Below are 14,863 nucleotides of genomic sequence, written 5' to 3'. Positions count from 1 at the left end.
GCGTCTCTCTCTCTCTCTCTCTCTCTCTCTCTCTCTCTCTCTCTCTCTCTTTCTCTCTCTCTCTCTCTCTCTCTCTCTCTCTCTCTCACTCGTTATCAATGTGACATTCTACGCCGCAGACGCAGTCAGATGGTTCTCTTTGCCAGGACTCGTGTGTAAGATTATTGAACACTGAGTGAGTATGGTTTATCGCCGCTCGAACAGGATTTCAGCTGCATCACAGAGTGTCTGTATGATGTGGGAGGAAAGCCCGAAGAAATTTTGGAAGAGGTCTTAGATTTTGATCGCGTTGATGAAAGCCCACACGCACAGGTATGGTACTGAAAATAACTAGATTCGAACCAGTCCTAGGTTTCTGGCGTGCCTAAAAGACACAGCCCCTTTAGTCGACCGGGGGGGGGGGGGGGGGGGGGGGGGGACTCCCAAGACATTTTCACAACATGTAATAATTTGATTACATCGTGTTATTTGCTCGGACATTAACCTTTACCTGTGTTAGATGAAATCACCGCTTCTGATCTCACTGTACAGACGATGTTGTTATCACAACGTCTGTCCTCATTTAGTTATACAGTTTACGTAGTCTTTGCACACTGAGAATGTGTTGAGTCAGATTTCACTAACATGCAGTATACACTGCAGGAAACAGGTGGTCGCAATGCATGCTACGCATGTAAACCAGTATTACACAGGATTCCACATGAGGGGGAAACACTTTGGGGGAATCTCTCCACGCGATGTTTGCACTGTGCACGCTGTGGTACACCATTAGTCTGAACACTGTCAGAAGGTGTAGCATTGTCATGCTAATCTTTGTCTGATCTTTATGATATTCTTGTTGGAAACCAATAGGTCTAAGAATTTGATGCATTAATATACCGTGAACACACTGGGTTTTATACAAGCCGGGTCTTATACAATACTGTGCTTGGTTTTGGTTTGCTTTTTGTTTTTTAACGCAACAATCCGACATATTCGAAACAACCACTGGTTACTGTGTGATCAACACGTCGTACTATCAATCAAGGCACTAAGCCTGACATCCGGTCAACCAAGTTGCCAAGTCTGACCATTTGATCAACCAAGTTGCCAAGTCTGACCATCCGATCAACCAAGTTGCCAAGCGTGACCATTCGATCCATCAAGACACCAAGTCTGACCATCCGATCCATCAAGACACCAAGTCTGACCATCCGATCCACAAAGTTGCCAAACCTGACCATTGGATCCACAAAGTTGCCAAGCCTGGCCATTCGATCCATCAAGACACCAAGTCTGACCATCCGATCCATCAAGACACCAAGTCTGACCATCCGATCCACCAAGTTGCCAAACCTGACCATTGGATCAACCAAGTTGCCAAGCCTGACCATTCGATCCACCAAGTTGCCAAACCTGACCATTGGATCCATCGAATCACCAAGTCTGACCATCCGATCCACCAAGTTGCCAAGCCTGACCATTCAATCCACCAAGTTGCCAAACCTGACCATTGGATCCATCGAATCACCAAGTCTGACCATCAGATCCACCAAGTTGCCAAGTCTGACCATCCGATCCACCAAGTTGCCAAACCTGACCATTGGATCCACCAAAGTACCAAGCCTGACCATCCGATCCACCAAGTTGCCAAACCTGACCATTGGATCCATCGAATCACCAAGTCTGACCATCCGATCCACCAAGTTGCCAAGCCTGACCATCCGATCCACCAAGTTTCCAAGCCTGACCATCAGATCCACCAAGTTACTAAGCCTGACCATCCGATCCACCAAGTTGCCACGCTTAACCATCCGATCTACCAAGTTGCCAAGCCTGACCATTGGATCTATCGTATCACCAAGTCTGACTATCCGATCCACCAAGTTGCCAAGTCTGACCATCCGATCCCCAATTTGCCAAGCCTGACCATTCGATCAATCGAGTCACCAAGCCTGACCATCAGATCCACCAAGTCTCCAAGCCTGACCATCCGATCCATCAAGACACCAAGTCTGACCATCCGATCCACCAAGTTGCCAAGTCTGACCATTCGATCCACCAAGTTGCGAAACCTGACCATTGGATCCATCGAATCACCAAGTCTGACCATCCGCTCCACCAAGTTGCCAAGTCTGACCATCCGATCCCCAATTTGCCAAGCCTGACCATTCGATCAATCGAGTCACCAAGCCTGACCATCAGATCCAACAAGTTGCCAAGCCTGACCATTGGATCCACCAATTTGCCAAGCCTGACCATTCGATCCATCAAGACACCAAGTCTGACCATCCGATCCATCAAGACACCAAGTCTGACCATCCGATCCACCAAGTTGCCAAACCTGACCATTGGATCCACCAAGTTGCCAAGCCTGACCATTCGATCCATCAAGACACCAAGTCTGAACATCCGATCCATCAAGACACCAAGTCTGACCATCCGATCCACCAAGTTGCCAAACCTGACCATTGGATCAACCAAGTTGCCGAGCCTGACCATTCGATCCACCAAGTTGCTAAACCTGACCATTGGATCCATCGAATCACCAAGTCTGACCATACGATCCACCAAGTTGCCAAGCCTGACCATTCGATCCACCAAGTTGCCAAACCTGACCATTCGATCAATCGAGTCACCAAGCCTGACCATCAGATCCACCAAGTCTCCAAGTCTGACCATCCGATCCATCAAGACACCAAGTCTGACCATCCGATCCACCAAGTTGCCAAATCTGACCATTCGATCCACCAAGTTGCCAAACCTGACCATTGGATCCATCGAATCACCAAGTCTGACCATCCGATCCACCAAGTTGCCAAACCTGACCATTGGATCCACCAAATTGCCAAGCCTGACCATCAGATCCACCAAGTTGCCAAGCCTGACCATCAGATCCACCAAGTTGCTAAGCCTAAACATCCGATTTACCAAGTTGCCAAGCCTGACCATCCGATCCACCAAGTTGCCTAGCCTGACCATCAGATCCACCAAGTTGCTAAGCCTGACCATCCGATCCACCAAGTTGCCAAGCGTGACCATCCGATCCACCAAGTTGCCAAGCCTGACCATCAGATCCACCAAGTTGCCAAGCCTGACCATCAGATCCACCAAGTTGCCAAGCCTGACCATCAGATCCACCAAGTTGCCAAGTCTGACCATCGTTAATCCGACATAATAATATGCTACTAACCATGTCGGATTAACGGGACTTGACTGTATTCGTTATTTGTAGACCACTTCCATGGTCTAGTGGATACAGCGGAAAGCGGAATGTCGGTGGTTCGACCACCTCTCGCACCTCATCAAGGGACGTTAACAGATGGTACTTGCTGTGACCTTCTTTCGCCTGGCGTTAAGGGATACTGGTCGGCTCGGAGTTTGCTGTCTCAGTGGGCCCGACGTCTTACTTCATTTCACCTCAATAGTTGGACCAGTTGTTACAGCTTGTTAACATAGTAGCATGCGAGATGAAGATCATGCAGTGTTCTGGTAACAATGCTATACATGGAGAGGGCGAGTCCACGTCGCTTTGCTGGAGGTATTTTGACGTCATCGTGTTGATTCCTTTGAGGCATGTTAAAACCATACACCCAGTCACAGAGTTGCGGTCATGAGAAATATGCATATTCCAGACATGAACAACCTTTTCAAACATCGTGGATGACAAGTATTCCATGTGGCACTGCTCCATTAGAATTAAGTATGAATGTATTACCTGACACTGCACAGACGTACTCCTGCAATGCGACTGCGGCCTGTAAAGAAATCAGACAATCAGGTGATTGATGAACCAAAACATCCAATGGCACGAGAGTACCGTTACTGATTTTGGTGAAACTTTATGCTAATTTTGAATTACGTCTGCTGTGTACAAGTGCAGATATACTGCTTATAAATAGGTTCCAAAAACGTTTTAGAAATATATTCGTTTTGCAGTGGGAGCAGGTTTAAAGTCTCGGCCCAAACATTTCTCTTGTAGTTGACCAAGCATAGATAAATGCCACTGAAACTATGATGATAAGCCCAACAGCAGAACACCGACCCAGTTCAAGTAAATATGAAATGTCACTGTAATGCTACTATTCCACACAGACCACGAATCCAACGAATTGATAAATTTTAGGATTCGTAGTTGAATCGTTATCAGTTCGTGAAATTCTTAACTGATTCGCATATATTCGTAGTTAGTTCTTACAATTCTTGAGCTATCGGGAATTCGTGGCAAAGGTTTTGAGCTGTTCAAAGTTTCGGCCACGAACTCCCGATTAAAAAATATCGTAGTTAATTCGTAACAAATTCGTAATGCATACTTAGGCATCGTAACTGAATCGTAATCGATTCGTAGGCATTCGTAGGTATCCTTAACTCATTCGGGGATTCGTGAGTTCGTGGCTTTACGACGAATCGGCTACAAATCTGTCACGAATGCCACGAATACACGCCGAAGCAGGTACGAAGCTCACGACCCAATCACGAATCAGCTACGATTGCCGGTAAATTGGGTATATAAGGAAATTAACATTGATTTCAGGTCATTAGCTGCTTCCAGTTGCAGGGCCAATAATACAGCTGCTCTACGTTGGACATCCATTTTGAAGCTGATGCCCAAGCATGGGTTGGGGCCTTTTTATAGCTATCTTGGGGGAAAAAGCCCAAAATTGTCAAGAAAAGTCACGAATTCATTTTTATTCGTACCTGATTCGTACATGCATTCGGCGTATTCTTAACTGATTCGTAACTGATTCCTAACTTTCGTGCAGTATTCGTAATAGCTTCTTGTAAATCGTAGTGAATTCTTGACAATATTCATGCGAATCAAGCCGAATCCCACGAATATTCGTAACTCTATCGTACCTGTATCGTAACTAGATCGTAGAGCGTCACGAATTTAACCAGAATATTTGCTAAATTCCACGAATCCTCACGAATCCTAAAATTTACAAATCGTGGCGATTCGTGGGATTCGTTCTCTGTGTTGAATAGTAGCATAAGAGAATAACCAGTCAAGATTATCCGTTATCCCGCCATCTGTACAAAACGTAATATGTCCCAACGTGCCTCAATCTCCTCTGTAAGTGCACGACTCTACACTGTTATTTAAGCCCGTCCCAATGTAATGATGACTTGTATATGCTGCAGGTTTAGTTAAATGCAGTACTTAAAAAAAAACCGCTTATTAATTCGGCAAGTGATCTGTCTTCAAGTATTGCCTATATTCCTGTAAACAGCCGCGAACATTTGTCGACTGCTAAACTACTTTTAGTTTATATAAACTGCTCATGTGAAAATCGTTCTGACGCATATAGATCCGGGGTAGAATAGTTCTTCAGCAACCAATGCTTGCCGTGAAAGGCGACTTTGCTTGTAAGAGGCGACCAACGGGATCGGATGGTAAAGTAGGTTCATAAACCTGAAACCTTTTCAGAAGTAACACTTTACAAATCCGTATGCATTCAGTTGATACTTTGTATCGTGAAAGTACAAAAAATATAACTTTTGATTGGACTTGCCTTTTAAGATCGTTTTTAACACGTCTGACGTCATTTGACATCAAGCAACTGTTAATTCACGATCCGAATACAAACCTGTTGACCCCATTTGTCAACAACGTATTGATCTCTGCCATTTCAATTGTTCTGTCACACAAACCTTGACGTCATCACCCACCATGTGACGTCATCCTTTATTAAGTGGTAATTCTCTCGACTCGTGCTGAAGTGAAATGCTGTCCTAACCCTATCTCGTCAAGCAAAAGTGAATACTCCTTTATTAGATCGACCTTTACAAGCACTGTGTTTTATTATTGCTTTAAAGATAACTCGCGCGGTGACATTTACCATACGTGCTATTTTTTATCGGTTTATCGGGAACTCAATGGAATAACTGACCAGTGTTTGACCTGTCCATTAAGCAGAAACAATTCACGCCGACTCCGTGTGACAGTGTGAAAGACTGTTGTAACATTGTCTCCTTCAAACATAGGTTTGTACACGGTATTAAATAAGTGTGTGTGTTTGTTTGTTGTTTAACGCCGCACTCAGCAATATCCCAGCTATATGACGGCGGTCTGAAAAATAATTGAGTCTGGACCAGACAATCCAGTGATTGAAACAATGAGCATTAATCCACGCAATTGAGATTTGATGACGTGCATCAACCAAGTCAGCGAGCCTGGCCACCCGATCAACGTTAGTCGCCTCTTATAGCGATTAAAGGGACCTTCTAATAGGAGTCATAGGGAGACCCTTAAGTGAATCGCTTATACTGAATAAAGAAAGACGCTAAAAGGAGGAATAGGGAGACTCTATGATGGTTAATTAGAGTTGAGGGGAGAATATTGAGGGAGTAATAGGGAGACTCTATAGCTAAACAGAGGATGAGATTCTAAAGGGAGTTAAAGGCAGACGCTAGTGGGAGTAATAGGGGTAAAGGGAGACTCTAGTTGGAGTAATAGGGGTAAAGGGAGACTCTAGTGGGAGTAATAGGGGTAAAGGGAGACTCTAATGTGAGTAATAGGGGTAAAGGGAGACTCTAATGTGAGTAATAGGGCTAAAGGGAGACTCTAATGTGAGTAAAAGGGCTAAAGGGAGACTCTAATGGGAGTAATAGGGGTAAAGGGAGACTCTAATGGGAGTAATAGGGGTAAAGGGAGACTCTAATGTGAGTAATAGGGCTAAAGGGAGACTCTAATGGGAGTAATAGGGATAAAGGTAGACTCTAATGGGAGTAATAGGGCTAAAGGAAGACTCTAACGGGAGTAATAGGGGTAAAGGGAGACTCTAATGGCAGTAATAGGGCTAAAGGGAGACTCTAATGCGAGTAATAGGGCTCAAGGGAGACTCTAATGTGAGTAATAGGGCTAAAGGGAGACTCTAATGGGAGTCATAGGGGTAAAGGGAGACTCTAATGGGAGTAATAGGGCTAAAGGGAGACTCTAATGGGAGTAATAGGGCTAAAGGGAGACTCTAATGGGAGTAATAGGGCTAAAGGAAGACTCTAACGGGAGTAATAGGGCTAAAGGGAGACTCTAATGTGAGTAATAGGGCTAAAGGGAGACTCTAATGTGAGTAATAGGGGTAAAGGGAGACTCTAATGGGAGTAATAGGGCTAAAGGGAGACTCTAATGGGAGTAATAGGGCTAAAGGGAGACTCTAATGTGAGTAATATGGCTAAAGGGAGACTCTAATGTGAGTAATAGGGCAAAAGGGAGACTCTAATGTGAGTAATAGGGCTAAAGGAAGACTCTAACGGGAGTAATAGGGGTAAAGGGAGACTCTAATGGCAGTAATAGGGCTAAAGGGAGACTCTAATGTGAGTAATAGGGGTGTAGGGAGACTCTCATGTGAGTAATAGGGCTCAAGGGAGACTCTAATGTGAGTAATAGGGCTAAAGGGAGACTCTTATGGGAGTAATAGGGCTAAAGGAAGACTCTAACGGGAGTAATAGGGGTAAAGGGAGACTCTAATGGCAGTAATAGGGCTAAAGGGAGACTCTAATGCGAGTAATAGGGCTCAAGGGAGACTCTAATGTGAGTAATAGGGCTAAAGGGAGACTCTAATGGGAGTCATAGGGGTAAAGGGAGACTCTAATGGGAGTAATAGGGCTAAAGGAAGACTCTAATGGGAGTAATAGGGGTAAATGGAGACTCTAATGGCAGTAATAGGGCTAAAGGAAGACTCTAATGTGAGTAATAGGGGTAAAGGGAGATTCTAATGGCAGTAATAGGGCCAAAGGAAGACTCTAACGGGAGTAATAGGGGTAAAGGGAGACTCTAATGGCAGTAATAGGGCTAAAGGGAGACTCTAATGTGAGTAATAGGGGTAAAGGGAGACTCTAATGGGAGTAATAGGGCTAAAGGGAGACTCTAATGTGAGTAATAGGGCTAAAGGGAGACTCTAATGTGAGTAATAGGGCTCAAGGGAGACTCTAATGTGAGTAATAGGGCTAAAGGGAGACTCTAATGGGAGTAATAGGGCTAAAGGAAGACTCTAACGGGAGTAATAGGGCTAAAGGGAGACTCTAATGGCAGTAATAGGGCTCAAGGGAGACTCTAATGTGAGTAATAGGGCTAAAGGGAGACTCTAATGGGAGTCTTAGGGGTAAAGGGAGACTCTAATGGGAGAAACCGTGCTACAGGAAGACTCTAGTGGGAGAAATAGGGCTAAAGGGAGACTCTAATGGGAGTAATAGGGCTAAAGGGAGACTCTAATGTGAGTAATAGGGCTAAAGGGAGACTCTAGTGGGAGTAATAGGGCTAAAGGGAGACTCTAATGTGAGTAATAGGGCTAAAGGGAGACTCTAATGGGAGTAATAGGGGTAAAGGGAGACTCTAATGTGAGTAATAGGGGTAAAGGGAGACTCTAATGTGAGTAATAGGGGTAAAGGTAGACTCTAATGTGAGTAATAGGGCTAAAGGTAGACTCTAATGTGAGTAATAGGGCTCAAGGGAGACCCTAATGTGAGTAATAGGGCTAAAGGGAGACTCTAATGGGAGTAATAGGGCTAAAGGGAGACTCTAATGGGAGAAACAGTGCTACAGGAAGACTCTAGTGGGAGAAATAGGGCTAAAGGGAGACTCTAATGTGAGTAATAGGGCTAAAGGGAGACTCTAGTGGGAGTAATAGGGCTAAAGGGAGACTCTAATGTGAGTAATAGGGCTAAAGGGAGACTCTAATGTGAGTAATAGGGGTAAAGGGAGACTCTAATGTGAGTAATAGGGGTAAAGGTAGACTCTAATGTGAGTAATAGGGCTAAAGGGAGACTCTAATGTGAGTAATAGGGGTAAAGGGAGACTCTAATGGGAGTAATAGGGGTAAAGGGAGACTCTAATGGGAGTAATAGGGGTAAAGGTAGACTCTAATGTGAGTAATAGGGCTAAAGGGAGACTCTAATGTGAGTAATAGGGGTAAAGGTAGACTCTCATGTGAGTAATAGGGCTCAAGGGAGACCCTAATGTGAGTAATAGGGCTAAAGGGAGACTCTAATGGGAGTAATAGGGGTAAAGGGAGACTCTAATGGGAGAAACAGTGCTACAGGAAGACTCTAGTGGGAGAAATAGGGCTAAAGGGAGGCTCTAATGTGAGTAATAGGGGTAAAGGGAGACTCTAATGTGAGTAATAGGGGTAAAGGGAGACTCTAATGGGAGTAATAGGGGTAAAGGTAGACTCTAATGTGAGTAATAGGGCTAAAGGGAGACTCTAATGTGAGTAATAGGGGTAAAGGGAGACTCTCATGTGAGTAATAGGGCTCAAGGGAGACCCTAATGTGAGTAATAGGGCTAAAGGGAGACTCCAATGGGAGTAATAGGGGTAAAGGGAGACTCTAGTTGGAGTAATAGGGGTAAAGGGAGACTTTAATGGGAGTAATAGGGGTAAAGGGAGACTCTAATGTGAGTAATAGGGCTAAAGGGAGACTCCAATGGGAGTAATAGGGCTAAAGGGAGACTGTAATGTGAGTAATAGGGGTAAAGGGAGACTCTAATGGGAGTAATAGGGGTAAAGGGAGACTCTAACGGGAGTAATAGGGGTAAAGGGAGACTCTAATGTGAGTAATAGGGCTAAAGGGAGACTCTAATGGGAGTAATAGGGGTAAAGGGAGACTCTAATGTGAGTAATAGGGCTAAAGGGAGACTCTTATGTGAGTAATAGGGGTAAAGGGAGACTCTAATGTGAGTAATAGGGGTAAAGGGAGACTCTAGTGGGATTAATAGGGGTAAAGGGAGACTCTAATGTGAGTAATAGGGGTAAAGGGAGACTCTAATGTGAGTAATAGGGCTAAAGGGAGACTCTAATGTGAGTAATAGGGGTAAAGGGAGACTCTAATGGGAGTAATAGGGGTAAAGGGAGACTCTAATGTGAGTAATAGGGCTAAAGGGAGACTCTAATGTGAGTAATAGGGGTAAAGGGAGACTCTAATGTGAGTAATAGGGGTAAAGGGAGACTCTAGTGGGAGTAATAGGGCTAAAGGGAGACTCTAATGTGAGTAATAGGGCTAAACGGAGACTCTAATGGGAGTAATAGGGGTAAAGGGAGACTCTTATGGGAATAACAGATGCAGGCTCTAGAGTGAGTTAACGGAATACTCCTTAGGAAGTTGTACGGAAAAAGTTTAAATGAGTTAATGAAAGAATCTCGACCAGTTTCTATTGATCCTGTGTGATTATTTACTGATTCACCATGTAGTTCTGTACGCACAGATTTCTGAGTCAACCTTCGCATTTCAATTTATGGATGAACACGTAAAAACTGGTTCACCAGCTTTCAATCCAAATACTGGACAAAAATATTTGATCGATTCCTCTTCGGATAAGGGCCTCTATTTAAGATCTAGACAGCTATCTCGCTGAGCTAACCATGCTCATCGGTCGATTAACCAACTGAACAAAAACAGTCCACTGGAAATGCCCGATACACTTATCTGCTGTGAAGTCCCACCCGTGCGGTTCACCCCAGCCGGAAACTAAATCGGATAGCATAAAGATGAAAATGTTGCATTTAATTGTTAATACCACATCCAGGCAAGTTTTCCCCGATACGTCTCTCTACACAACCACGTGGAAGTTGATTAAACTTTGGTCGATGCCTGGCACCCTGTAATATAGACCGTAGTTCGTTTAACTGGTCGCCATATTGGTCGAATAACTCCGCCTTCAGCACGTTGAGAGTTTCGACCCTTCTTATTAGCTGGGCAGTTTGGGTTAGGTTGCGGAGAGACGTCTTGATATGGACAAGGCTGGTGAGAGAAACCAAGTATTTCCCAAAGCTGTTATTATGTAATTCTCGCTATGAATGCACCTGTCCCGGTTTGTGGGACTATCGACGGAAACAGCTTCTTAAATACAAGCCCGATGTTGTCCTGCTGCCATCGCTCATCCCACGAGGCCTGATTTTCAGTTGGGTTTTATTAACTTTCCAGTGAATGTAAGTGAATTAAGGGATGAATGTGCAGAGAATAAAGGGTGAATGTGTTGAGAATGAAGTGCTTAATTGTTAGTAAATTAATGGGTGATTGTACAGTGAATTAATGGTTGAATGTGCAGTGACTTAATGGTTGAATGTGCAATGAATTAAGTAGTGAAATACAGTGAATGAAGTGGTTAATTTGGTAGTAAATTAAGGGATGTTTGTACAGTGCATTAATGTGTGTGTGTACAGTGAGTGAGTGAATGAATGGTTTTACTCCGCTTTTAGCAATATTCCAGCAATATCACAGCCGTGAATGTACAGTGAAATAATGGGTGAATTACAGTGAATTAAGTGTAGAATGTGTAGGATATTTGAGGACACCTTACTTGTTTGTAGTTGCAGTGGAAATACAGGAGATTAAAGGTATTACTGATTAGGGATTCCAGTAGCGATGAAGGCGTTTTAGAACTGTTTATTTGGAGTTATATTGGATTTTAGTGGAGTTTATTTTGCAGCTACAAGGGATTTCAAAAGTTTTCATTTATAGTAATATGGAATTTTAGTAGTGTTATTTTTGTACCTATATGGGATTTCAGTCGTGTTTATTTGTAGTTATATCGGATTTCAGTAGTGTTTATTTGTAGCTATATTGGATTTCAGTCGTGATTATTTGTAGCTATATTGGATTTCAGTCGTGTTTATTTGTAGCTATATTGGATTTTAGTCGTGTTTATTTGTAGCTATATCGGATTTCACTAGTGTTTATTTGTAGCTATATTGGATTTCAGTCGTGTTTATTCGTAGCTATATCGGATTTCATTATCATTTTATTTGTAGCTATATTGGATTTCAGTGGTGTTTATTTGTAGCTATATCGGATTTCAGTAGTGTTTATTTGTAGCTATATTGGATTTCAGTGGTATATATTTGTAGCTATATTGGATTTTAGTAGTGTTTTTATTTGTAGCTATATTGGATTTCAGTAGTGTATATTTGTAGCTATATTGGATTTCAGTAGTGTATATTTGTAGCTACATGTATATTGGATTTCAGTAGTGTTCATTTGTAGCTATATTGGATTTCAGTCGTGTTTATTTTTAGCTATATTGGATTTTATGAGTAGTTACCTGTCGCTTTGTGGAACACCAGAGTTACTTAGTCACATTGTCTTTGGTCATTCTACACCTATATTAGGCTTGTGCATACCATATTGCTCGACAAACACGTTGTTTGTAAACTTTAATCTTATATCTCCGCATAACAAATCCTCCGCGTCGGCAGCCAAAGGCCACAGTGCATTGATGTTGTGAATTGAATGATGCGTTTATAAAATCACACATAGATATAGCAACTAAGTCTGACATTGATGTAAAATTCAGTCCGGGCCTTGAAAAGATGATTCTCTGAAGAGCATAACCTCGTGATTTATGATGTGTTAGAGCAAAACTTGTTTTTAAAAATAGATTTAACATATGTATCCGATTCAATGAACTTAGATACGCCAAACACGTATCACCCATTGCGAATCTAAAACATGATCCAGGTAATGCAGGTCGCAGACTTTGTCCACTTGGGTGAAACCCCAGGAGCACAGGTGCACTGCTGACAAACCGCATAATCGGGGCGCACCGGGATTCGAACCAATCATCACAGGTTTCTGGGGTGCCTTAGGGACGCAACTCTGCATAGCGAATCGCGAGGCCTTAGACAACTGGGCCATCCGTGCCCCCGCGTGTTATAGGACAATACAGGGATGCGTTTGTCATCCTCGGAACCCAGGGGTGTTTTAGAAGGACGCACATTGGGCATGTAGAGTCGAACCAACTTACACCCGTGAAGATCCGGGGTAGAATAGGTCTTCAGCAACCCATGCGTGCCGGTTAAGGCGACTGTGCTTGTTGAGGCGACTAACGGGATCAGGGGGTCAGTCTCGCTGACTTGGTTGATGAATGCCATCGTATACCAAATGCGTGCATCGAAGCCCATGATGTCAATCACTGGATCGTCTGGTCCAGACTCGATTATTTGCAGACCGTCGTCATATATTGCTGGAATATTGCTGAGTGCGGCGTTAAAAACAAACAAACAAACAAACAACATGGAAGTCCGGCGCTCTACAGCATGGATGCAATGTGGCAGTTCACTCCCTCACACCCAGAACATCTTGTCACCGAGCCTCAAAGCTACCGCTATGAAAACAGTCCAAAATACTCATCCAATTAATCCACTGTCTGAAACAAAACCAAAAGTGTTGTGAGGTGAGTTGGTTCAAAGAAATGCAAATCGCTCACTTTTACCTTTGCCGGAGCCCATTAGCAACTGTGTGGTGCTGACAAACCAGCCCAACCCAGGACAGCAAAGTGCGTCACTTTACACAACATGACTTCTCATGCCCACCAGGTTCTGAAGTTCGAAACCACTCACTCACTCACTCACTCACTCATATGAACTAAGGACACGTACTAGGGTACCAGACGCAGGAGATTTAAGTAAGACAAAAATGAGAGTGAATGAGTGAGTGAGAATATCATGGCGGAAGATAGCACAAAATGTTCCACATTTTGCACCAATGTTGCCCCCTGGAGTTTTTTTTATATACAAAACAGTTTTATTTGAATCATGAAAATACAACTAAGACAAAATTGTCATGGATGAGCAACTTCTTTCTTACAATTGGGCGACGTAATAAAGAAGTTGCTCATCCATAATAATTTTGTCTTAGTTACCATTCCAACTTCTAAATGCCACTCAAAGAAGTTATGAAAATACAAGTTTTGTACAAATATTTGCCCCACTGTCAAAAAAAAGTTAACTACGGCCTTGGTTTCAGTGTCTGTGTGAGAGACTGCGATAACCCCACATTCAAAAGAGTTCCTTGTCGACATAACCGGGAAGAGGTTGGGAAATAAATGTACAAAGTGGAGGCAAGAGCTTTGTTTTTTCCTACAGAAGGATCAGTTTGGTTCTGTGAGGAACTTGCGCAGTTCGGGATACCGAGCCATTCGTGACCAACTCGTGTTATTCCGGGACAAGCCGAATAGCGACTCGTGCCTCACTCGTGCCCATTTTTGCGACTGGGTTCCGCCTAAGCGCAAACGGGCATAACTAAAAGAATTGTCATTCGTTGCGTAATGATTCACGTATATTTCCCCGCATATATCATATATATTCCTGATGCTACTGAAAACACATTGGGGCTTACATTATTATACAATAAAGTTGAACATGTTTAAATGTATCTAGAGTATATTTTTAAATTCAAGACTTATGTAAAATCAAAAATTATTCCTGAGGGATTCTTTGGCCGAAGTAATTGTAAGTCATACGTGCATTCTGATTGGTTTGTCGTATTTTCGCAAATACCATTTATTGATAGGGGGACGAGACTTCTTGTAGGTTACGGAAAGGGGCGAGTGGTTACGAATGGATACCGAGCGCAAAAGGCGCTTCGGCTGACTGGAAGTAGGGATGTCTCGCCGAAGGTCACACTGATCGCATCTTTTGATGATTGTAAATACGTCATACTCGAGATCTCCAAACAATAATGGGGTTAAGGGTGGCCCAGTCGTCTAAGGCGCCGCGATTCGTTGTGCAGAGTTGCGTCCCTTCGGCACGCCAGAAACCTGATTGTGGGTTAGAATCCCGGTTCGCCCCGAATATGTGTCTAGGTTTTTCAGCACCATACCCGTGCTCGTTGGTTTATCGAAGTGGTAAACGTCTGAGACCTGCATCACTTCGGGCTTTCCTCCCACATTAAGCTGACACGCCGTGATATAACTGGAATACTGTTAAAAGCGGCGTTAAACCCAACTCACTCACTCACTCACTCACTCCAAACAATTGAAGGTGCAGGACTCTGCACTTTGTGTTAGAAATATTCTCCTGCTAAGTCATTTGCCCAACGTGGCAAATATTACTTGTGATAACCCTTACCTCGTGACGTCAGTGACCACGCATCAATGGCACGTTCTTCATAT

Source organism: Haliotis rufescens, unplaced genomic scaffold (assembly GCF_023055435.1).
Source record: "Haliotis rufescens isolate VD_foot unplaced genomic scaffold, xgHalRufe1.0.p SCAF_117, whole genome shotgun sequence".
NCBI lineage: Eukaryota > Metazoa > Mollusca > Gastropoda > Lepetellida > Haliotidae > Haliotis > Haliotis rufescens.
The sequence above is the reverse complement of the archived record's forward strand: the minus strand, read 5'-3'. Positions refer to the sequence as shown.